A 27,700-nucleotide genomic window follows, 5' to 3' on the forward strand; every position below is an offset into this window, starting at 1 on the left:
AACATCCAGAACAGATACTACCCATCACAGCTCCAGAACAGACCACTACCCAGAGCAGCTCCATACAATTAAACATCCAGAACAGATACTACCCATCCCAGCTCCAGGAGAGACCATTACCCATCCCAGCTCCAGAACAGATACTACCCATCACAGCTCCAGGAGAGGCCATTACCCAACCCAGCTCCAGAACGGATACAACCCATCCCAGCTCCAAGAGAGACCATTACCCATCCCAGCTCCAGAACAGATACTACCCAGATCAGCTCCATACAATTAAACATCCAGAACAGATACTACCCATCACAGCTCCAAAACAGACCACTACCCAGAGCAGCTCCAGAACAGGCCATTACGCATCTCAGCTCCAGAACATATACTACCCATCCCAGCTCCAGGAGAGACCATTACCAATCCCAGCTCCAAAACAGATACTACCCATCCCAGCTCCAGAACAGATACTACCCATCTCAGCTCCAGAACAGATACAACCCATCCCAGCTCCAGAACGGATACAACCCATCCCAGCTCCAGGAGAGACCATTACCCATCCCAGCTCCAGAACAGATACAACCCATCCCAGCTCCAGAAGAGACCATTACCCATCCCAGCTCCAGAAGAGACCATTACCCATCCCAGCTCCAGAAGAGACCATTACCCATCCCAGCTCCAGGAGAGACCATTCCCCATCCCAGCTCCAGAACAGACCATTACCCATCCCAGCTCCAGAACAGATACTACCCATCCCAGCTCCAGAACAGATACTACCCATCCCAGCTCCAGAACAGATACTACCCATCACAGCTCCAGAACAGATACTACCCATCCCAGCTCCAGGAGAGACCATTCCCCATCCCAGCTCCAAAACAGATACTACCCATCACAGCTCCAGAACAGATACTACCCATCCCAGCTCCAGAACAGATACTACCCATCCCAGCTCCAGAGAGACCATTACCCATCCCAGCTCCAGAACAGATACTACCCAGAGCAGCTCCATACAATTAAACATCCAGAACAGATACTACCCATCACAGCTCCAGAACAGACCACTACCCAGAGCCTCCAGCATCCAGAACAGATACTACCCATCCCAGCTCCAGAGAGACCATTACCCATCCCAGCTCCAGAACAGATACTACCCATCACAGCTCCAGGAGAGGCCATTACCCAACCCAGCTCCAGAACGGATACAACCCATCCCAGCTCCAAGAGAGAACATTACCCATCTCAGCTCCAGAAGAGAACATTACCCATCTCAGCTCTAGAAGAGAACTTTACCCATCCCAGCTCCAGAACAGATACTACCCATCACAGCTCCAGAACAGATACTAACCATCCCAGCTCCAGAACAGATACAACCCATCCCAGCTCCAGAACAGATACAACCCATCCCAGCTCCAGAACGGATACAACCCATCCCAGCTCCAGAAGAGACCATTACCCATCCCAGCTCCAGAAGAGACCATTACCCATCCCAGCTCCAGAAGAGACCATTACCCATCCCAGCTCCAGAAAACCATTCCCCATCCCAGCTCCAGAACAGACCATTACCCATCCCAGCTCCAGAACAGATACTACCCATCCCAGCTCCAGAACAGATACTACCCATCCCAGCTCCAGAACAGATACTACCCATCCCAGCTCCAGAACAGATACTACCCATCCCAGCTCCAGAACAGATACTACCCAGATCAGCTCCATACAATTAAACATCCAGAACAGATACTACCCATCACAGCTCCAGAACAGACCACTACCCAGAGCAGCTCCATATAATTAAACATCCAGAACAGATACTATCCATCACAGCTCTAGAACAGACCACTACCCAGAGCAGCTCCATAAAATTAAACATCCAGAACAGATACTACCCATCCCAGCTCCAGGAGAGACCATTACCCACCCCAGCTCCAGAACAGACCACTACCCAGAGCAGCTCCAGAACAGACCATTACCCAGCCCAGCTCCAGACCAGACCTCTACCCAGAGCAGCTCAATAAAATTAAACATCCAGAACAGGACATTACCCAGCCCAGGTCTGGAACAGGACATCACAAGAACATCCCAGCTCCAGAACAGATACTAGCAATCCCAGCTACAAAACATATAATACCCATCCAAGCTCCAGAACAGATACTACCCATCCCAGCTCCAGAACAGATACTACCCATCCCAGCTCCAGGAGAGACCATTACCCAACCCAGCTCCAGAACGGATACAACCCATCCCAGCTCCAGGAGAGACCATTACCCATCCCAGCTCCAGAACAGACCATTCCCCACCCCAGCTCCAGAACAGATACTACCCATCCCAGCTCCAGAACAGATACTACCCATCCCAGCTCCAGAACAGATACTACCAATCCCAGCTCCAGAAGAGACCATTACCCATCTCAGCTCCAGAACAGACCATTCCCCATCCCAGCTCCAGAAGAGACCATTACCCATCTCAGCTCCAGAACGGATACAACCCATCCCAGCTCCAAGAGAGACCATTACCCATCCCAGCTCCAGAAGAGAACATTACCCATCTCAGCTCCAGAGGAGAACAATACCCACCCCAGCTCCCTAACAGATACTACCCATCACAGCTCCAGAACAGATACTACCCATCCCAGCTCCAGAACAGATACAACCCATCCCAGCTCCAGGAGAGACCATTACCCATCCCAGCTCCAGAAGAGACCATTACCCATCTCAGCTCCAGAACAGACCATTCCCCATCCCAGCCCCAGAACATACCATTACCGATCCCAGCTCCAGGAGAGACCATTACCCACCCCAGCTCCAGAACAGACCACTACCAAGCAACTCCATATAATTAAACATCCAGAACAGATACTACACATCACAGCTCCAGAACAGACCACTACCCAGAGCATCTGCATAAAATTAAACATCCAGAACAGATACTACCCATCCCTGCTCCAGAACAGATTCTACCCATCCCAGCTCCAGGAGAGACTATTACCCAACCCAGCTCCAGAACGGATACAACCCATCCCAGCTCCAGGAGAGACCATTACCCATCCCAGCTCCAGAAGAGAACATTACCCATCTCAGCTCCCTAACAGATACTACCCATCACAGCTCCAGAACAGATACTACCCATCCCAGCTCCAGAACAGATATAACCCATCCCAGCTCCAGAACAGACCATTCCCCATCCCAGCTCCAGAACATACCATTACCTATCCCAGCTCCAGGAGAGACCATTACCCACCACAGCTCCAGAACAGATACTACCCATTCCCAGCTCCAGAACAGATGCTATCCATCCCAGCTCCAGAACACATACTACCCATCCCAGCTCCAGGAGAGACCATTACCCATCCCAGCTCCAGAACACATACTACCCATCACAGCTCCAGAAGAGACCATTACCCATCCCAGCTCCAGAAGAGACCATTACCCATCTCAGCTCCAGAACAGATACAACCCATCCCAGCTCCAGAACAGATACTACCAAACCCAGCTCCAGGAGAGACCATTAACATCCTAGCTCCAGAACAGATACTACCAATCCCAGCTCCAGGAGAGACCATTACCACCCTAGCTCCAGAACAGATACTACCCATCCCAGCTCCAGGAGAGACCATTACCCTTCCCAGCTCCAGAACAGATACTATCCACCCCAGCTCCAGAACAGATACTACCCATCCCAGCTCCAGGAGAGACCATTACCCTTCCCAGCTCCAGAACAGATACTATCCATCCCAGCTCCAGAACAGATACTACCCATCCCAGCTCCAGAACAGATACTACCCATCCCAGCTCCAGAACAGATACTACCAAACCCAGCTCCAGGAGAGACCATTAACATCCTAGCTCCAGAACAGATACTACCAATCCCAGCTCCAGGAGAGACCATTACCACCCTAGCTCCAGAACAGATACTACCCATCCCAGCTCCAGGAGAGACCATTACCCTTCCCAGCTCCAGAACAGATACTATCCACCCCAGCTCCAGAACAGATACTACCCATCCCAGCTCCAGGAGAGACCATTACCCTTCCCAGCTCCAGAACAGATACTATCCACCCCAGCTCCAGAACAGATACTACCCATCCCAGCTCCAGAACAGATACTACCCATCCCAGCTCCAGAACAGATACTACCAATCCCAGCTCCAAAACAGATACTACCCATCCCAGCTCCAGAACTGATACTACCCATCCCAGCTCCCTAACAGATACTACCCATCCCAGCTCCAGAACAGATACTACCCATCCCAGCTCCAGAACAGATACTACCAATCCCAGCTCCAGAAGAGACCATTACCCATCTCAGCTCCAGAAGAGACCATTACCCATCCCAGCTCCAGAAGAGACCATTACCCATCTCAGCTCCAGAACGGATACAACCCATCCCAGCTCCAAGAGAGACCATTACCCATCCCAGCTCCAGAAGAGAACATTACCCATCTCAGCTCCAGAGGAGAACAATACCCATCCCAGCTCCCTAACAGATACTACCCATCACAGCTCCAGAACAGATACTACCCATCCCAGCTCCAGAACAGATACAACCCATCCCAGCTCCAGGAGAGACCATTACCCATCCCAGCTCCAGAAGAGTCCATTACCCATCTCAGCTCCAGAACAGACCATTCCCCATCCCAGCCCCAGAACATACCATTACTGATCCCAGCTCCAGGAGAGACCATTACCCACCCCAGCTCCAGAACAGACCACTACCCAGAGCAGCTCCATATAATTAAACATCCAGAACAGATACTATCCATCACAGCTCTAGAACAGACCACTACCCAGAGCAGCTCCATAAAATTAAACATCCAGAACAGATACTACCCATCCCAGCTCCAGAACAGATACTACCCATCCCAGCTCCAGAACAGATACTACCCATCCCAGCTCCAGGAGAGACCATTACCCATCCCAGCTCCAGAACAGATACTACCCAGAGCAGCTCCATACAATTAAACATCCAGAACAGATACTACCCATCACAGCTCCAGAACAGATCACTACCCAGAGCAGCTCCAGAACAGATACAACCCATCCCAGCTCCAGGAGAGACCATTACCCATCCCAGCTCCAGAACAGATACTACCCATCACAGCTCCAGGAGAGGCCATTACCCAACCCAGCTCCAGAACGGATACAACCCATCCCAGCTCCAAGAGAGACCATTACCCATCCCAGCTCCAGAACAGATACTACCCAGATCAGCTCCATACAATTAAACATCCAGAACAGATACTACCCATCACAGCTCCAAAACAGACCACTACCCAGAGCAGCTCCAGAACAGGCCATTACGCATCTCAGCTCCAGAACATATACTACCCATCCCAGCTCCAGGAGAGACCATTACCAATCCCAGCTCCAAAACAGATACTACCCATCCCAGCTCCAGAACAGATACTACCCATCTCAGCTCCAGAACATATACTACCCATCCCAGCTCCAGGAGAGACCATTACCAATCCCAGCTCCAAAACAGATACTACCCATCCCAGCTCCAGAACAGATACTACCCATCTCAGCTCCAGAACAGATACAACCCATCCCAGCTCCAGAACGGATACAACCCATCCCAGCTCCAGGAGAGACCATTACCCATCCCAGCTCCAGAACAGATACAACCCATCCCAGCTCCAGAAGAGACCATTACCCATCCCAGCTCCAGAACAGATACTACCCATCCCAGCTCCAGGAGAGACCATTACCCATCCCAGCTCCAGAACAGATACTACCCAGATCAGCTCCATACAATTAAACATCCAGAACAGATACTACCCATCACAGCTCCAGAACAGACCACTACCCAGAGCAGCTCCATATAATTAAACATCCAGAACAGATACTATCCATCACAGCTCTAGAACAGACCACTACCCAGAGCAGCTCCATAAAATTAAACATCCAGAACAGATACTACCCATCCCAGCTCCAGGAGAGACCATTACCCACCCCAGCTCCAGAACAGACCACTACCCAGAGCAGCTCCAGAACAGACCATTACCCAGCCCAGCTCCAGACCAGACCTCTACCCAGAGCAGCTCAATAAAATTAAACATCCAGAACAGGACATTACCCAGCCCAGGTCTGGAACAGGACATCACAAGAACATCCCAGCTCCAGAACAGATACTAGCAATCCCAGCTACAAAACATATAATACCCATCCAAGCTCCAGAACAGATACTACCCATCCCAGCTCCAGAACAGATACTACCCATCCCAGCTCCAGGAGAGACCATTACCCAACCCAGCTCCAGAACGGATACAACCCATCCCAGCTCCAGGAGAGACCATTACCCATCCCAGCTCCAGAACAGACCATTCCCCACCCCAGCTCCAGAACAGATACTACCCATCCCAGCTCCAGAACAGATACTACCCATCCCAGCTCCAGAACAGATACTACCAATCCCAGCTCCAGAAGAGACCATTACCCATCTCAGCTCCAGAACAGACCATTCCCCATCCCAGCTCCAGAAGAGACCATTACCCATCTCAGCTCCAGAACGGATACAACCCATCCCAGCTCCAAGAGAGACCATTACCCATCCCAGCTCCAGAAGAGAACATTACCCATCTCAGCTCCAGAGGAGAACAATACCCACCCCAGCTCCCTAACAGATACTACCCATCACAGCTCCAGAACAGATACTACCCATCCCAGCTCCAGAACAGATACAACCCATCCCAGCTCCAGGAGAGACCATTACCCATCCCAGCTCCAGAAGAGACCATTACCCATCTCAGCTCCAGAACAGACCATTCCCCATCCCAGCCCCAGAACATACCATTACCGATCCCAGCTCCAGGAGAGACCATTACCCACCCCAGCTCCAGAACAGACCACTACCAAGAGCAACTCCATATAATTAAACATCCAGAACAGATACTACACATCACAGCTCCAGAACAGACCACTACCCAGAGCATCTGCATAAAATTAAACATCCAGAACAGATACTACCCATCCCTGCTCCAGAACAGATTCTACCCATCCCAGCTCCAGGAGAGACTATTACCCAACCCAGCTCCAGAACGGATACAACCCATCCCAGCTCCAGGAGAGACCATTACCCATCCCAGCTCCAGAAGAGAACATTACCCATCTCAGCTCCCTAACAGATACTACCCATCACAGCTCCAGAACAGATACTACCCATCCCAGCTCCAGAACAGATATAACCCATCCCAGCTCCAGAACAGACCATTCCCCATCCCAGCTCCAGAACATACCATTACCTATCCCAGCTCCAGGAGAGACCATTACCCACCACAGCTCCAGAACAGATACTACCCATTCCCAGCTCCAGAACAGATGCTATCCATCCCAGCTCCAGAACACATACTACCCATCCCAGCTCCAGGAGAGACCATTACCCATCCCAGCTCCAGAACACATACTACCCATCACAGCTCCAGAAGAGACCATTACCCATCCCAGCTCCAGAAGAGACCATTACCCATCTCAGCTCCAGAACAGATACAACCCATCCCAGCTCCAGAACAGATACTACCAAACCCAGCTCCAGGAGAGACCATTAACATCCTAGCTCCAGAACAGATACTACCAATCCCAGCTCCAGGAGAGACCATTACCACCCTAGCTCCAGAACAGATACTACCCATCCCAGCTCCAGGAGAGACCATTACCCTTCCCAGCTCCAGAACAGATACTATCCACCCCAGCTCCAGAACAGATACTACCCATCCCAGCTCCAGGAGAGACCATTACCCTTCCCAGCTCCAGAACAGATACTATCCATCCCAGCTCCAGAACAGATACTACCCATCCCAGCTCCAGAACAGATACTACCCATCCCAGCTCCAGAACAGATACTACCAAACCCAGCTCCAGGAGAGACCATTAACATCCTAGCTCCAGAACAGATACTACCAATCCCAGCTCCAGGAGAGACCATTACCACCCTAGCTCCAGAACAGATACTACCCATCCCAGCTCCAGGAGAGACCATTACCCTTCCCAGCTCCAGAACAGATACTATCCACCCCAGCTCCAGAACAGATACTACCCATCCCAGCTCCAGGAGAGACCATTACCCTTCCCAGCTCCAGAACAGATACTATCCACCCCAGCTCCAGAACAGATACTACCCATCCCAGCTCCAGAACAGATACTACCCATCCCAGCTCCAGAACAGATACTACCAATCCCAGCTCCAAAACAGATACTACCCATCCCAGCTCCAGAACTGATACTACCCATCCCAGCTCCCTAACAGATACTACCCATCCCAGCTCCAGAACAGATACTACCCATCCCAGCTCCAGAACAGATACTACCAATCCCAGCTCCAGAAGAGACCATTACCCATCTCAGCTCCAGAAGAGACCATTACCCATCCCAGCTCCAGAAGAGACCATTACCCATCTCAGCTCCAGAACGGATACAACCCATCCCAGCTCCAAGAGAGACCATTACCCATCCCAGCTCCAGAAGAGAACATTACCCATCTCAGCTCCAGAGGAGAACAATACCCATCCCAGCTCCCTAACAGATACTACCCATCACAGCTCCAGAACAGATACTACCCATCCCAGCTCCAGAACAGATACAACCCATCCCAGCTCCAGGAGAGACCATTACCCATCCCAGCTCCAGAAGAGTCCATTACCCATCTCAGCTCCAGAACAGACCATTCCCCATCCCAGCCCCAGAACATACCATTACTGATCCCAGCTCCAGGAGAGACCATTACCCACCCCAGCTCCAGAACAGACCACTACCCAGAGCAGCTCCATATAATTAAACATCCAGAACAGATACTATCCATCACAGCTCTAGAACAGACCACTACCCAGAGCAGCTCCATAAAATTAAACATCCAGAACAGATACTACCCATCCCAGCTCCAGAACAGATACTACCCATCCCAGCTCCAGAACAGATACTACCCATCCCAGCTCCAGGAGAGACCATTACCCATCCCAGCTCCAGAACAGATACTACCCAGAGCAGCTCCATACAATTAAACATCCAGAACAGATACTACCCATCACAGCTCCAGAACAGACCACTACCCAGAGCAGCTCCATACAATTAAACATCCAGAACAGATACTACCCATCCCAGCTCCAGGAGAGACCATTACCCATCCCAGCTCCAGAACAGATACTACCCATCACAGCTCCAGGAGAGGCCATTACCCAACCCAGCTCCAGAACAGATACAACCCATCCCAGCTCCAAGAACAGACCATTACCCATCCCAGCTCCAGAACAGATACTACCCAGATCAGCTCCATACAATTAAACATCCAGAACAGATACTACCCATCACAGCTCCAAAACAGACCACTACCCAGAGCAGCTCCAGAACAGGCCATTACGCATCTCAGCTCCAGAACATATACTACCCATCCCAGCTCCAGGAGAGACCATTACCAATCCCAGCTCCAAAACAGATACTACCCATCCCAGCTCCAGAACAGATACTACCCATCTCAGCTCCAGAACAGATACAACCCATCCCAGCTCCAGAACGGATACAACCCATCCCAGCTCCAGGAGAGACCATTACCCATCCCAGCTCCAGAACAGATACAACCCATCCCAGCTCCAGAAGAGACCATTACCCATCCCAGCTCCAGAAGAGACCATTACCCATCCCAGCTCCAGAAGAGACCATTACCCATCCCAGCTCCAGGAGAGACCATTCCCATCCCAGCTCCAGAACAGACCATTACCCATCCCAGCTCCAGAACAGATACTACCCATCCCAGCTCCAGAACAGATACTACCCATCCCAGCTCCAGAACAGATACTACCCATCCCAGCTCCAGAACAGATACTACCCATCCCAGCTCCAGGAGAGACCATTCCCCATCCCAGCTCCAAAACAGATACTACCCATCACAGCTCCAGAACAGATACTACCCATCCCAGCTCCAGAACAGATACTACCCATCCCAGCTCCAGGAGAGACCATTACCCATCCCAGCTCCAGAACAGATACTACCCATCACAGCTCCAGGAGAGGCCATTACCCAACCCAGCTCCAGAACGGATACAACCCATCCCAGCTCCAAGAGAGAACATTACCCATCTCAGCTCCAGAAGAGAACATTACCCATCTCAGCTCTAGAAGAGAACTTTACCCATCCCAGCTCCAGAACAGATACTACCCATCACAGCTCCAGAACAGATACTAACCATCCCAGCTCCAGAACAGATACAACCCATTCCAGCTTCCAGAACAGATACAACCCATCCCAGCTCCAGAACGGATACAACCCATCCCAGCTCCAGGAGAGACCATTACCCATCCCAGCTCCAGAAGAGACCATTACCCATCCCAGCTCCAGAAGAGACCATTACCCATCCCAGCTCCAGAACAGATACTACCCATCACAGCTCCAGGAGAGGCCATTACCCAACCCAGCTCCAGAACGGATACAACCCATCCCAGCTCCAAGAGAGAACATTACCCATCTCAGCTCCAGAAGAGAACATTACCCATCTCAGCTCTAGAAGAGAACTTTACCCATCCCAGCTCCAGAACAGATACTACCCATCACAGCTCCAGAACAGATACTAACCATCCCAGCTCCAGAACAGATACAACCCATTCCAGCTTTCCAGAACAGATACAACCCATCCCAGCTCCAGAACGGATACAACCCATCCCAGCTCCAGGAAGAGATTACCCATCCCAGCTCCAGAACAGATACCCCATCCCAGCTCCAGAAGAGACCATTACCCATCCCAGCTCCAGAAAACCATTCCCCATCCCAGCTCCAGAACAGACCATTACCCATCCCAGCTCCAGAACAGATACTACCCATCCCAGCTCCAGAACAGATACTACCAATCCCAGCTCCAGAAGAGACCATTACCCATCTCAGCTCCAGAACAGACCATTCCCCATCCCAGCTCCAGAAGAGACCATTACCCATCTCAGCTCCAGAACGGATACAACCCATCCCAGCTCCAAGAGAGACCATTACCCATCCCAGCTCCAGAAGAGAACATTACCCATCTCAGCTCCAGAGGAGAACAATACCCACCCCAGCTCCCTAACAGATACTACCCATCACAGCTCCAGAACAGATACTACCCATCCCAGCTCCAGAACAGATACAACCCATCCCAGCTCCAGGAGAGACCATTACCCATCCCAGCTCCAGAAGAGACCATTACCCATCTCAGCTCCAGAACAGACCATTCCCCATCCCAGCCCCAGAACATACCATTACCGATCCCAGCTCCAGGAGAGACCATTACCCACCCCAGCTCCAGAACAGACCACTACCAAGAGCAACTCCATATAATTAAACATCCAGAACAGATACTACACATCACAGCTCCAGAACAGACCACTACCCAGAGCATCTGCATAAAATTAAACATCCAGAACAGATACTACCCATCCCTGCTCCAGAACAGATTCTACCCATCCCAGCTCCAGGAGAGACTATTACCCAACCCAGCTCCAGAACGGATACAACCCATCCCAGCTCCAGGAGAGACCATTACCCATCCCAGCTCCAGAAGAGAACATTACCCATCTCAGCTCCCTAACAGATACTACCCATCACAGCTCCAGAACAGATACTACCCATCCCAGCTCCAGAACAGATATAACCCATCCCAGCTCCAGAACAGACCATTCCCCATCCCAGCTCCAGAACATACCATTACCTATCCCAGCTCCAGGAGAGACCATTACCCACCACAGCTCCAGAACAGATACTACCCATTCCCAGCTCCAGAACAGATGCTATCCATCCCAGCTCCAGAACACATACTACCCATCCCAGCTCCAGGAGAGACCATTACCCATCCCAGCTCCAGAACACATACTACCCATCACAGCTCCAGAAGAGACCATTACCCATCCCAGCTCCAGAAGAGACCATTACCCATCTCAGCTCCAGAACAGATACAACCCATCCCAGCTCCAGAACAGATACTACCAAACCCAGCTCCAGGAGAGACCATTAACATCCTAGCTCCAGAACAGATATTACCAATCCCAGCTCCAGGAGAGACCATTACCACCCTAGCTCCAGAACAGATACTACCCATCCCAGCTCCAGGAGAGACCATTACCCTTCCCAGCTCCAGAACAGATACTATCCACCCCAGCTCCAGAACAGATACTACCCATCCCAGCTCCAGGAGAGACCATTACCCTTCCCAGCTCCAGAACAGATACTATCCACCCCAGCTCCAGAACAGATACTACCCATCCCAGCTCCAGAACAGATACTACCCATCCCAGCTCCAGAACAGATACTACCAAACCCAGCTCCAGGAGAGACCATTAACATCCTAGCTCCAGAACAGATACTACCAATCCCAGCTCCAGGAGAGACCATTACCACCCTAGCTCCAGAACAGATACTACCCATCCCAGCTCCAGGAGAGACCATTACCCTTCCCAGCTCCAGAACAGATACTATCCACCCCAGCTCCAGAACAGATACTACCCATCCCAGCTCCAGGAGAGACCATTACCCTTCCCAGCTCCAGAACAGATACTATCCACCCCAGCTCCAGAACAGATACTACCCATCCCAGCTCCAGAACAGATACTACCCATCCCAGCTCCAGAACAGATACTACCAATCCCAGCTCCAAAACAGATACTACCCATCCCAGCTCCAGAACTGATACTACCCATCCCAGCTCCCTAACAGATACTACCCATCCCAGCTCCAGAACAGATACTACCCATCCCAGCTCCAGAACAGATACTACCAATCCCAGCTCCAGAAGAGACCATTACCCATCTCAGCTCCAGAAGAGACCATTACCCATCCCAGCTCCAGAAGAGACCATTACCCATCTCAGCTCCAGAACGGATACAACCCATCCCAGCTCCAAGAGAGACCATTACCCATCCCAGCTCCAGAAGAGAACATTACCCATCTCAGCTCCAGAGGAGAACAATACCCATCCCAGCTCCCTAACAGATACTACCCATCACAGCTCCAGAACAGATACTACCCATCCCAGCTCCAGAACAGATACAACCCATCCCAGCTCCAGGAGAGACCATTACCCATCCCAGCTCCAGAAGAGTCCATTACCCATCTCAGCTCCAGAACAGACCATTCCCCATCCCAGCCCCAGAACATACCATTACTGATCCCAGCTCCAGGAGAGACCATTACCCACCCCAGCTCCAGAACAGACCACTACCCAGAGCAGCTCCATATAATTAAACATCCAGAACAGATACTATCCATCACAGCTCTAGAACAGACCACTACCCAGAGCAGCTCCATAAAATTAAACATCCAGAACAGATACTACACATCACAGCTCCAGAACATACCACTACCCAGAGCATCTCCATAAAATTAAACATCCAGAACAGATACTACCCATCCCAGCTCCAGGAGAGACCATTACCCACCCAGCTCCAGAACAGACCACTACCCAGAGCAGCTCCAGAACAGACCATTACCCAGCCCAGCTCCAGACCAGACCTCTACCCAGAGCAGCTCAATAAAATTAAACATCCAGAACAGGACATTACCCAGGCCAGGTCTGGAACAGGACATCACAAGAACATCCCAGCTCCAGAACAGATACTAGCAATCCCAGCTACAAAACATATAATACCCATCCAAGCTCCAGAACAGATACTACCCATCCCAGCTCCAGAACAGATACTACCCATCCCAGCTCCAGGAGAGACCATTACCCAACCCAGCTCCAGAACGGATACAACCCATCCCAGCTCCAGGAGAGACCATTACCCATCCCAGCTCCAGAACAGACCATTCCCCACCCCAGCTCCAGAACAGATACTACCCATCCCAGCTCCAGAACAGATACTACCCATCCCAGCTCCAGAACAGATACTACCAATCCCAGCTCCAGAAGAGACCATTACCCATCTCAGCTCCAGAAGAGACCATTACCCATCCCAGCTCCAGAAGAGACCATTACCCATCTCAGCTCCAGAACGGATACAACCCATCCCAGCTCCAAGAGAGACCATTACCCATCCCAGCTCCAGAAGAGAACATTACCCATCTCAGCTCCAGAGGAGAACAATACCCATCCCAGCTCCCTAACAGATACTACCCATCACAGCTCCAGAACAGATACTACCCATCACAGCTCCAGAACAGATACTACCCATCCCAGCTCCAGAACAGATACTACCCATCCCAGCTCCAGAACAGATACAACCCATCCCAGCTCCAGGAGAGACCATTACCCATCCCAGCTCCAGAAGAGACCATTACCCATCTCAGCTCCAGAACAGACCATTCCCCATCCCAGCCCCAGAACATACCATTACCGATCCCAGCTCCAGGAGAGACCATTACCCATCCCAGCTCCAGAAGAGACCATTACCCATCTCAGCTCCAGAACAGATACAACCCATCCCAGCTCCAGAACAGATACTACCAAACCCAGCTCCAGGAGAGACCATTAACATCCTAGCTCCAGAAGAGACCATTACCCATCCCAGCTCCAGAACAGACCATTACCCATCTCAGCTCCAGAACGGATACAACCCATCCCAGCTCCAAGAGAGACCATTACCCATCCCAGCTCCAGAAGAGAACATTACCCATCTCAGCTCCAGAGGAGAACAATACCCACCCCAGCTCCCTAACAGATACTACCCATCACAGCTCCAGAACAGAGACTACCCATCCCAGCTCCAGAACAGATACAACCCATCCCAGCTCCAGGAGAGACCATTACCCATCCCAGCTCCAGAAGAGACCATTACCCATCTCAGCTCCAGAACAGACCATTCCCCATCCCAGCCCCAGAACATACCATTACCGATCCCAGCTCCAGGAGAGACCATTACCCACCCCAGCTCCAGAACAGACCACTACCAAGAGCAGCTCCATATAATTAAACATCCAGAACAGATACTACACATCACAGCTCCAGAACAGACCACTACCCAGAGCATCTGCATAAAATTAAACATCCAGAACAGATACTACCCATCCCAGCTCCAGGAGAGACCATTACCCACCCCAGCTCCAGAACAGACCACTACCCAGAGCAGCTCAATAAAATTAAACATCCAGAACAGGACATTACCCAGCCCAGGTCTGGAACAGGACATCACAAGAACATCCCAGCTCCAGAACAGATACTAGCAATCCCAGCTACAAAACAGATAATACAAATCCAAGCTCCAGAACAGATACTACCCATCCCTGCTCCAGAACAGATACTACCCATCCCAGCTCCAGGAGAGACCATTACCCACCCCAGCTCCAGAACATAACACTACCCAGAGCAGCTCCAGAACAGACCATTACCCAGCCCAGCTCCAGACCAGACCTCTACCCAGAGCAGCTCAATAAAATTAAACATCCAGAACAGATACTACCCATCTCAGCTCCAGAAGAGAACATTACCCATCCCAGCTCCAGAACAGATACAACACATCCCAGCTCCAGGAGAGACCATTACCCATCCCAGCTCCAGAAGAGACCATTACCCATCTCAGCTCCAGAAGAGACCATTACCCATCCCAGCTCCAGAAGAGACCATTACCCATCTCAGCTCCAGAACGGATACAACCCATCCCAGCTCCAGAAGAGACCATTACCCATCTCAGCTCCAGAAGAGACCATTACCCATCCCAGCTCCAGAAGAGACCATTACCCATCTCAGCTCCAGAACGGATACAACCCATCCCAGCTCCAAGAGAGACCATTACCCATCCCAGCTCCAGAAGAGAACATTACCCATCTCAGCTCCAGAGGAGAACAATACCCATCCCAGCTCCCTAACAGATACTACCCATCACAGCTCCAGAACAGATACTACCCATCACAGCTCCAGAACAGATACTACCCATCCCAGCTCCAGAACAGATACTACCCATCCCAGCTCCAGAACAGATACAACCCATCCCAGCTCCAGGAGAGACCATTACCCATCCCAGCTCCAGAAGAGACCATTACCCATCTCAGCTCCAGAACAGACCATTCCCCATCCCAGCCCCAGAACATACCATTACCGATCCCAGCTCCAGGAGAGACCATTACCCATCCCAGCTCCAGAAGAGACCATTACCCATCTCAGCTCCAGAACAGATACAACCCATCCCAGCTCCAGAACAGATACTACCAAACCCAGCTCCAGGAGAGACCATTAACATCCTAGCTCCAGAAGAGACCATTACCCATCCCAGCTCCAGAACAGACCATTACCCATCTCAGCTCCAGAACGGATACAACCCATCCTAGCTCCAAGAGAGACCATTACCCATCCCAGCTCCAGAAGAGAACATTACCCATCTCAGCTCCAGAGGAGAACAATACCCACCCCAGCTCCCTAACAGATACTACCCATCACAGCTCCAGAACAGATACTACCCATCCCAGCTCCAGAACAGATACAACCCATCCCAGCTCCAGGAGAGACCATTACCCATCCCAGCTCCAGAAGAGACCATTACCCATCTCAGCTCCAGAACAGACCATTCCCCATCCCAGCCCCAGAACATACCATTACCGATCCCAGCTCCAGGAGAGACCATTACCCACCCCAGCTCCAGAACAGACCACTACCAAGAGCAGCTCCATATAATTAAACATCCAGAACAGATACTACACATCACAGCTCCAGAACAGACCACTACCCAGAGCATCTGCATAAAATTAAACATCCAGAACAGATACTACCCATCCCAGCTCCAGGAGAGACCATTACCCACCCCAGCTCCAGAACAGACCACTACCCAGAGCAGCTCAATAAAATTAAACATCCAGAACAGGACATTACCCAGCCCAGGTCTGGAACAGGACATCACAAGAACATCCCAGCTCCAGAACAGATACTAGCAATCCCAGCTACAAAACAGATAATACCCATCCAAGCTCCAGAACAGATACTACCCATCCCTGCTCCAGAACAGATACTACCCATCCCAGCTCCAGGAGAGACCATTACCCAACCCAGCTCCAGAACGGATACAACCCATCCCAGCTCCAGGAGAGACCATTACCCATCCCAGCTCCAGAAGAGAACATTACCCATCTCAGCTCCCTAACAGATACTACCCATCACAGCTCCAGAACAGATACTACCCATCCCAGCTCCAGAACAGATATAACCCATCCCAGCTCCAGAACAGACCATTCCCCATCCCAGCTCCAGAACATACCATTACCTATCCCAGCTCCAGGAGAGACCATTACCCACCACAGCTCCAGAACAGATACTACCCATTCCCAGCTCCAGAACAGATACTATCCATCCCAGCTCCAGAACACATACTACCCATCCCAGCTCCAGGAGAGACCATTACCCTTCCCAACTCCAGAACAGATACTATCCATCCCAGCTCCAGAAGAGACCATTACCCTTCCCAGCTCCAGAACAGATACTACCAAACCCAGCTCCAGGAGAGACCATTAACATCTTAGCTCCAGAACAGATACTACCAATCCCAGCTCCAGGAGAGACCATTACCATCCTAGCTCCAGAACAGATACTACCCATCCCAGCTCCAGGAGAGACCGTTACCATCTTAGCTCCAGAACAGATACTACTCATCACAAATCCAGAACAGATACTACCCATCCCAGCTCCAGAACAGATACTACCAATCCCAGCTCCAGGAGAGACCATTACCCATCCCAGCTCCAGAAGAGAACATTACCCATCTCAGCTCCAGAGGAGACCATTACCCATCCCAGCTCCAGAAGAGACCATTACCCATCTCAGCTCCAGAACAGACCATTCCCCATCCCAGCCCCAGAACATACCATTACCCATTCCAGCTCCAGAAGAGACCATTAACCATCTCAGCTCCAGAACAGACCATTCCCAATCCCAGCCCCAGAACATACCATTACCGATCCCAGCTCCAGGAGAGACCATTACCCACCCCAGCTCCAGAACAGACCACTACCAAGAGCAGCTCCATATAATTAAACATCCAGAACAGATACTACACATCACAGCTCCAGAACAGACCACTACCCAGAGCATCTGCATAAAATTAAACATCCAGAACAGATACTACCCATCCCAGCTCCAGGAGAGACCATTACCCACCCCAGCTCCAGAACAGACCACTACCCAGAGCAGCTCCAGAACAGATCATTACCCAGCCCAGCTCCAGACCAGACCTCTACCCAGAGCAGCTCAATAAAATTAAACATCCAGAACAGGACATTACCCAGCCCAGGTCTGGAACAGGACATCACAAGAACATCCCAGCTCCAGAACAGATACTAGCAATCCCAGCTACAAAACAGATAATACCCATCCAAGCTCCAGAACAGATACTACCCATCCCTGCTCCAGAACAGATACTACCCATCCCAGCTCCAGGAGAGACCATTACCCACCCCAGCTCCAGAACATAACACTACCCAGAGCAGCTCCAGAACAGACCATTACCCAGCCCAGCTCCAGACCAGACCTCTACCCAGAGCAGCTCAATAAAATTAAACATCCAGAACAGATACTACCCATCTCAGCTCCAGAAGAGAACATTACCCATCCCAGCTCCAGAACAGATACAACACATCCCAGCTCCAGGAGAGACCATTACCCATCCCAGCTCCAGAAGAGAACATTACCCATCTCAGCTCCAGAAGAGAACATTACCCATCCCAGCTCCCTAACAGATACTACCCATCACAGCTCCAGAACAGATACTACCCATCCCAGCTCCAGAACAGATATAACCCATCCCAGCACCAGAAGAGACCATTACCCATCTCAGCTCCAGAACAGACCATTCCCCATCCCAGCTCCAGAACATACCATTACCCATCCCAGCTCCAGGAGAGACCATTACCCACCACAGCTCCAGAACAAATACTACCCATCCCAGCTCCAGAACAGATACTATCCATCCCAGCTCCAGAACACATACTACCCATCCCAGCTCCAGGAGAGACCATTACCCTTCCCAGCTCCAGAACAGATACTATCCATCCCAGCTCCAGAAGAGACCATTACCCTTCCCAGCTCCAGAACAGATACTACCAAACCCAGCTCCAGGAGAGACCATTAATATCTTAGCTCCAGAACAGATACTACCAATCCCAGCTCCAGGAGAGACCATTACCATCCTAGCTCCAGAACATATACTACCCATCCCAGCTCCAGGAGAGACCATTACCATCATAGCTCCAGAACAGATACTACTCATTACAAATCCATAATGGATACTACCTATCCCAGCTCCAGAACAGATACTACCAATCCCAGCTCCAGAAGAGACCATTACCCATCCCAGCTCCAGAAGAGACCATTACCCATCCCAGCTCCAGAACATATACAACCATCCCAGCTCCAGGCTAGACCATTACCCATCCCAGCTCCAGGAGAGACCATTACCCAACCCAGCTCCAGAATGGATACAACCCATCCCAGCTCCAGGAGAGACCATTACCCATCCCAGCTCCAAAAGAGAACATTACCCATCTCAGCTCCAGTAGAGATTATTACCCATCCCAGCTCCCTAACAGATACTACCCAGAGCAGGTCCATCAAATTAAACATCCAGAACAGATACTACCCATCCCAGCTCCAGGAGAGACCATTACTCATCCCAGCTCCAAAAGAGAACATTACCCATCTCAGCTCCAGTAGATAACATTACCCATCCCAGCTCCCTAACAGATACTACCCAGAGCAGCTCCATAAAATTAAACATCCAGAACAGATACTACCAATCCCAGCTCCAGGAGAGACCATTAACCCACCCCAGCTCCAAAAGAGAAGATTACCCATCCCAGCTCCAGGAGAGACCATTACCCACCCCAGCTCCAGAACAGACCACTACCCAGAGCAGCTCCAGAACAGGCCATTACCCAGCCCATCTGCAGAACAGACCTCTACCCAGAGCAGCTCAATAAAATTAAACATTCAGAACAGGACATTACCCAGCCCAGGTCTGGAACAGGACATCACAAGGACATCCCAGCTCCAGAACAGATACTACCAATCCCAGCTCCAAAACAGATAATACCCATCCCAGCTCCAGAACAGATACTACCCATCCCAGCTCCAGGAGAGACCATTACCCAACCCAGCTCCAGAACGGATACAACCCATCCCAGCTCCAGGAGAGACCATTACCCATCCCAGCTCCAGAAGAGATACTACCAATCTCAGCTCCAGAAGAGACCATTACCCATCCCAGCTCCAGAAGAGACCATTACCCACCCCAGCTCCAGAAGAGACCATTACCCATCCCAGCTCCAGAAGAGACCATTATCCATCTCAGCTCCAGAACAGATACAACCCATCCCAGCTCCAGAACAGATACTACCAATGCCAGCTCCAGAAGAGACCATTACCCATCTCAGCTCCAGAACAGATACTACACATCCCAGCTCCAGAACAGATACTACCCATCACAGCTCCAGAACAGATACTACCCATCACAGCTCCAGAACAGATACTACCCATCCCAGCTCCAGAACAGACACTACCCATCCCAGCTCCAGGAGAGACCATTACCCATCCCAGCTCCAGGACATATACTACCCATCCCAGCTCCAGGAGAGACCATTACCCACCCCAGCTACAGAACAGATACAACCCATCCCAGCTCCAGGAGAGACCATTACCCAACCCAGCTCCAGAACGGATACAACCCACCCCAGCTCCAGGAGAGACCATTACCCATCCCAGCTCCAGAACAGATACAACCCATGCCAGCTCCAGGAGAGAGCAGTACCCAACCCAGCTCCAGAACGGATACAACCCACCCCAGCTCCAGGAGAGACCATTACCCATCCCAGCTCCAGGAGAGACCATTACCCATCCCAGCTCCAGAAGAGAACATTACCCATCTCAGCTCCAGAAGAGAACATTACCCATCCCAGCTCCAGAACAGATACAACCCATGCCAGCTCCAGGAGAGAGCATTATCCAACCCAGCTCCAGAACGGATACAACCCATCCCAGGTCCAGGAGAGACCATTACCCAACCCAGCTCCAGAGCGGATACAACCCATCCTAGCTCCAAGGGAGAACATTACCCATCTCAGCTCCAGAAGAGAACATTACCCATCCCAGCTCCAGAACAGATACAACCCATCCCAGCTCCAGGAGAGACCATTACCCATCCCAGCTCCAAACGAGAACATTACCCATCTCAGTTCCAGTGGAGAACATTACCCATCCCAGCTCCCTAACAGATACTCCCCAGAGCAGCTCCATAAAATTAAACATCCAGAACAGATACTACCCATCCCAGCTCCAGGAGAGACCATTACCCAACCCAGCTCCAGAACGGATACAACCCACCCCAGTTCCAGGAGAGACAATTACCCATCCCAGCTCCAGGAGAGACCATTACCTATCCCAGCTCCAGAATATAACATTACCCATCTCAGCTCCAGAAGAGAACATTACCCATCCCAGCGCCCTAACAGATACTACCCATCACAGCTCCAGAACAGATACTATCCATCCCAGCTCCAGAACAGATACAACCCATCCCAGCTCCAGAAGAGAACATTACCCATCTCAGCTCCAGAAGAGAACATTACCCATCCCAGCTCCAGAACAGATACAGACCATGCCAGCTCCAGGAGAGAGCATTACCCAACCCAGCTCCAGAACGGATACAACCCACCCATCTCCAGGAGAGACCATTACCCATCCCAGCTCCAGGAGAGACCATTACCCATCCCAGCTCCAGAAGAGAACATTACCCATCTCAGCTCCAGAAGAGAACATTACCCATCCCAGCTCCAGAACAGATACAACCCATGCCAGCTCCAGGAGAGACCATTACATTACCCATCTCAGCTCCAGAATAGAACATTACCCATTCCAGCTCCCTAACAGATACTACCCATCACAGCTCCAGAACAGATACTACCCATCCCAGCTCCAGAACAGATACAACCCATCCCAGCTCCAGGAGAGCATTACCCATCCCAGCTCCAGAGTGGATACAACCCATCTCAGCTCCAGGAGAGACCATTACCCACCCCAGCTCCAGAGTGGATACAACCCATCCCAGCTCCAGAAGAGACCATTACCCAACCCAGCTCCAGAACGGATACAACCCATCCCAGCTCCAGGAGAGACCATTACCCATCCCAGCTCCAAAAGAGAACATTACCCATCTCAGCTCCAGTAGAGAACATTACCCATCCCAGCTCCCTAACAGATACTACCCAGAGCAGCTCCATAAAATTAAACATCCAGAACAGATACTACCCATCCCAACTCCAGGAGAGACCATTACCCACCCCAGCTCCAGAACAGACCACTACCCAGAGCAGCTCAATAAAATTAAAAATCCAGAACAGGACATTACCCAGCCCAGGTCTGGAACAGGACATCACAAGAGCATCCCAGCTCCAGAACAGATACTCCCAATCCCAGCTCCAAAACAGATAATACCCATCCCAGCTCCAGAACAGATACTACCTATCCTAGCTCCAGGAGAGACCATTACCCAACCCAGCTCCAGAACGGATACAACCCATCCCAACTCCAGGAGAGACCATTACCCATCCCAGCTCCAGAACAGACCATTCCCCATCCCAGCTCCAGAAGAGAACATTACCCATCCCAGCTCCAGAACAGACCATTCCCCATCCCAGCTCCAGAACAGATACAACCCATCCCAGCTCCAGAACAGATACTACCAATCTCAGCTCCAGGAGAGACCATTACCCATCCCAGCTGCAGAAGAGACCATTACCCACCCCAGCTCCAGAAGAGACCATTACCCATCTCAGCTCCAGAACAGATACTACCCATCCCAGCTCCAGAACAGATACTACCCATCACAGCTCCAGAACAGATACAACCCACCCCAGCTCCAGGAGAGACCATTACCCATCCCAGCTCCAGAATAGATACAACCCATGCCAGCTCCAGGAAAGAGCATTACCCAACCTAGCTCCAGAACGGATACAACCCATCCCAGCTCCAGGAGAGACCATTACCCATCCCAGCTCCAGAAGAGACCATTACCCATCTCAGCTCCAGAACAGACCATTCCCCATCCCAGCTCCAGAACATACCATTACCCATCCCAGCTCCAGGAGAGACCATTACCCATCACAGCTCCAGAACAGATACTACCCAGAGCCGCTCCATAAAATTAAACATCCAGAACAGATACTACCCATCCCAGCTCCAGTAGAGACCATTACCCATCACAGCTCCAGAACAGATACTACCCAGAGCAGCTCCATAAAATTAAACATCCCGAACAGATACTACCCATCCCAGCTCCAGAACAGATACTACCCATCACAGCTCCAGGAGAGACCATTACCCATCCCAGCTCCAGAACAGATAGTACCCATCACAGCTCCAGGAGAGACCATTACCCATCTCAGCTCCAGAATAGATACAACCCATGCCAGCTCCAGGAGAGAGCATTACCCAACCTAGCTCCAGAACGGATACAACCCATCCCAGCTCCAGGAGAGACCATTACCCATCCCAGCTCCAGGACATATACTACCCATCCCAGCTCCAGGAGAGACCATTACCCACCCAAGCTCCAGAACAGATACAACCCACCCCAACTCCAGGAGAGACCATTACCCAAAACAGCTCCAGAACGGATACAACCCACCCCAGCTCCAGGAGAGACCATTACCCATCCCAGCTCCAGAATATAACATTACCCATCTCAGCTCCCTAACAGATACTACCCATCACAGCTCCAGAACAGATACTATCCATCCCAGCTCCAGAACAGATACAACCCATCCCAGCTCCAGGAGAGACCATTACCCATCCCAGCTCCAGAAGAGACCATTACCCATCTCAGCTCCAGAACAGGCCATTACCCAGCCCATCTGCAGAACAGAATCTCTACCCAGAGCAGCTCAATAAAATAAAAAATCCAGAACAGGACATTACCCAGCCCAGGTCTGGAACAGGACATCACAAGAACATCCCAGCTCCAGAACAGATACTCCCAATCCCAGCTCCAAAACAGATAATACCCATCCCAGCTCCAGAACAGATAATACCCATCCCAGCTCCAGAACAGATAATACCCATCCAAGCTCCAGAACAGATACTACCCATCCCAGCTCCAGAACAGATACTACCTATCCTAGCTCCAGAACAGATACTACCCATCCCAGCTCCAGGAGAGACCATTACCCAACCCAGCTCCAGAACGGATACAACCCATCCCAGCTCCAGGAGAGACCATTACCCATCCCAGCTCCAGAACAGACCATTCCCCATCCCAGCTCCAGAACAGATACTACCCATCCCAGCTCCAGAACAGATACTACCCATCCCAGCTCCAGAACAGATACTACCAATCTCAGCTCCAGAAGAGACCATTACCCATCCCAGCTCCAGAAGAGACCATTACCCACCCCAGCTCCAGAAGAGACCATTACCCATCTCAGCTCCAGAACAGATACAACCCATCCCAGCTCCAGAACAGATACTACCAATGCCAGCTCCAGAAGAGACCATCACCCATCTCAGCTCCAGAACAGATACTACCCATCCCAGCTCCAGAACAGATACTACCCATCCCAGCTCCAGAACAGATACAACCCATCAGAGCTCCAGAACATATACAACCCATCCCAGCTCCAGAACAGATACTACCCATCACAGCTCCAGAACATATACAACCCATCCCAGCTCCAGAACAGATACAACCCATCACAGCTCCAGAACATATACAACCCATCCCAGCTCCAGAACAGATACTACCCATCCCAGCTCCAGAACAGATACTACCCATCCCAGCTCCAGAACAGATACAACCCATCCCAGCTCCAGAACAGATACAACCCATCCCAGCTCCAGGAGAGACCATTACCCATCCCAGCTCCAGGACATATACTACCCATCTTAGCTCCAGGAGAGACCATTACCCAACCCAGCTCCAGAACGGATACAACCCACCCCAGCTCCAGGAGAGACCATTACCCATCCCAGCTCCAGGAGAGACCATTACCCATCCCAGCTCCAGAACGGATACCACCCATCCCAGCTCCAGGAGAGACCCTTACCCAACCCAGCTCCAGAACGGATACAACCCACCCCAGCTCCAGGAGAGACCATTACCCATCCCAGCTCCAGGAGAGACCATTACCCATCCCAGCTCCAGAAGAGAACATTACCCATCTCAGCTCCAGAAGAGAACATTACCCATCCCAGCTCCAGAATAGATACAACCCATGCCAGCTCCAGGAGAGAGCATTTCCCAACCCAGCTCCAGAACGGATACAACCCACCCCAGCTCCAGGAGAGACCATTACCCATCCCAGCTCCAGGACATATACTACCCATCCCAGCTCCAGGAGAGACCATTACCCATCCCAGCTCCAGGACATATACTACCCATTCCAGCTCCAGGAGAGACCATTACCCACCCAAGCTCCAGAACAGATACAACCCATCCCAGCTCCAGGAGAGACCATTACCCTTCCCAGCTCCAGAAGAGACCATTACCCATCTCAGCTCCAGAACAGACCATTCCCCATCCCAGCTCCAGAACATACCATTACCCATCCCAGCTCCAGGAGAGACCATTACCCATCACAGCTCCAGAACAGATACTACCCAGAGCCGCTCCATAAAATTAAACATCCAGAACAGATACTACCCATCCCAGCTCCAGTAGAGACCATTACCCATCACAGCTCCAGAACAGATACTACCCAGAGCAGCTCCATACAATTAAACATCCCGAACAGATACTACCCATCCCAGCTCCAGAACAGATACTACCCATCACAGCTCCAGGAGAGACCATTACCCATCCCAGCTCCAGAACAGATAGTACCCATCACAGATCCAGGAGAGACCATTACCCATCTCAGCTCCAGAACAAATACTACCCATCACAGCTCCAGAACAGATACTACCCATCCCAGCTCCAGGAGAGACCATTACCCAGCATTTCACTATTAGTCTACACCTGTTGTCTACAAAGTATATCACTGTTATTTTACAAAGCATTTCACTATTAGTCTCCACCTGTTGTCTACGAAGCATTTCACTATTAGTCTCCACCTGTTGTCTACAAAGCATTTCATTGTTAGTCTACACCTGTTGTCTACAAAGCATGTGTGGGGGGGGGTGAGACCGATGTAAATAAGACAGAATTCCTGAAAATACAATAAAACCCCTTTTGCATTGAGGTATTTATACTCACCCCATACATATACAAGTTACCACAGCTAATTTATCCATTATAGCATATGTTGTGCACAGAGGTAAGTTTTACATTATATTTTGTGTTTCAGATGAGACTCCCATGCCATAATTCAACAATGGACCAAGTTTGATTTGAGCAAAGAAATAATTATTGAAAGCACTCTTCTAGTTGTCATGAATGAGTCATTAGTTCAGACTTTTTAAAGTATACCATGGCATGCTGTTGTGATTTAGTGATTCATTTTCATTTAGCCTAACTACAGTGTGTAAAGTAAAAGTAAAAACATTCATTAAAATACATGTCAAAATATATTTTGGAATATATTTTACTAGCTACAGTACCACAGCATGCTGTCAAAATGTATTTCCACACCTTATATTTAGATATAGAAATATATACCGTATGTAGAAGTATATTAAAACAGACAATTTTGTAATATTATGTCCATATATTTATGTATATACAGTGTATATACATAAGGCTGAAACATACATTTAGATATGTGTAATTTGCAAATATTTACATTCTTGTATATGTCAATCTATTATTTTTCTGTGTTCCCCCACCCCGTAATCCCCCACCCCGTAGTCCCCCACCCCGTAATCCCCCACTCCGTATCCCTACACCCCGTATCCCTCCACCCACCCCGTATCCCTACACTCCGTATCCCTCCACCCACCCCGTAACCCTCCACCCACCCCGTATCCCTACACTCCGTATCCCTCCACCCACCCCGTATCCCTCCACCCACCCCGTATCCCTACACTCCGTATCCCTCCACCCACCCCGTATCCCTCCACCCACCCCGTATCCCTCCACTCCGTATCCCTCCACCCACCCCGTATCCCTCCACCCACCCCGTATCCCTACACTCCGTATCCCTCCACCCACCCCGTATCCCTCCACCCACCCTGTATCCCTCCACCCTCCCCGTATCCCTCCACCCACCCCGTATCGCTACACTCCGTATCCCTCCACCCACCCCGTATCCCTCCACCCACCCCGTATCCCTACACTCCGTATCCCTCCACCCACCCCGTATCCCTACACTCCGTATCCCTCCACCCACCCCGTATCCCTACACTCCGTATCCCTCTACCCACCCCGTATCCCTACACTCCGTATCCCTCCACCCACCCCGTATCCCTACACTCCGTATCCCTCCACCCTCCCCGTATCCCTAAACACCATATCCCTCCACCCACCCGTATCCCTACACTCCGTATCCCTCCAGTCACACCATGACTCCGGATAGTATGCAGTACATGCTAGCCCCTTCTAGACCTCTCTCTCCCTGAACCCCCGTCTCCTGGGAACTACTAAGAGCTTATGAGAAACTAAGAACAGGACAGGATTTGTTCCGGATCCGACCAGTTTAGGGTTTCCAAGCCGTGAACTGTCAGATGCTTACAGGACATTATATGTCTTTGGTACAAGGCTTCCTTCAATTGCATTCTCTTATTCTTTATTTTGTTTGCTCTCATTCCTGATAAAATCATTTCTATATGAGTATAATTCTTTCTATTGTAGAACATCTTCAGTATTTTCTATTCAGTATTGATGTCTAAATGTTTAAATCAAATATGTATTTAAATATATGACAGATTA

This window comes from Oncorhynchus gorbuscha, linkage group LG11 (assembly GCF_021184085.1).
Source record: "Oncorhynchus gorbuscha isolate QuinsamMale2020 ecotype Even-year linkage group LG11, OgorEven_v1.0, whole genome shotgun sequence".
In the NCBI taxonomy this organism is placed as follows: Eukaryota; Metazoa; Chordata; class Actinopteri; order Salmoniformes; family Salmonidae; genus Oncorhynchus; species Oncorhynchus gorbuscha.